Source organism: Calidris pugnax, unplaced genomic scaffold (genome assembly GCF_001431845.1).
Source record: "Calidris pugnax isolate Ruff unplaced genomic scaffold, ASM143184v1 scaffold70, whole genome shotgun sequence".
NCBI classification, from domain to species: Eukaryota; Metazoa; Chordata; class Aves; order Charadriiformes; family Scolopacidae; genus Calidris; species Calidris pugnax.
In genome coordinates this window covers 11880293-11880722 of record NW_015090862.1, presented here as the reverse complement: position 1 = coordinate 11880722, position 430 = coordinate 11880293, and the positions used below count along the sequence as shown (strand labels likewise).

The 430-nt window shown below is 72.1% G+C and overlaps 1 protein-coding gene across 1 annotated transcript in view; it reads left to right on the top strand.

Moving 5' to 3' along the window:
- Window positions 1-220: 220 nt before the first annotated feature.
- Window positions 221-430, top strand: part of ZFAND6 (zinc finger, AN1-type domain 6) — a 37862-nt gene continuing 37652 nt past the window's right edge. Inside the window, exon 1 of the mRNA XM_014944583.1 lies at window positions 221-268. The gene's annotated coding sequence lies outside the window, so the exon portion shown is untranslated. The remainder of the gene's footprint in view (window positions 269-430) is intronic.

Below are 430 nucleotides of genomic sequence, written 5' to 3'. Positions count from 1 at the left end.
GGGAGAACACGGGACAGGCCGCGGTCCCTTTAAATAGCATATTGTGGTTCACGTCGCCGCCGTCTCCTTGTAATAATTAGTCGTGGGCCGCAGCCCCGCCTCCTCCTGCTGGCGGCCGCCCTCCCCCGGCTCCGCCAATCAGCGCCCGCCCGCGTCACTCCGAGGGCAACGAAACACGGAGAAAGGGGAAAAAAAAGTTTGGTGAGGAGCGAGTGGGGCCAGGCGGGGCCGGGCGGGCGGCGGCGGGACGCGGCGGGCCCGGAGGCAGGTGAGGGTTGAAGCGCGGCCGGGACGGCGGGCGGGTTGGGGCTGGGACGGTGGCCCCTCTCCGCCGTGGGGCAGGTGGGGCGGCGGCCACCCGTTGGAACCCGGGGAGCGGCGGGGGCGCTGAGGGGAGGGTGTCCCCCTCCTTCCCCTCCCCACCCCACAG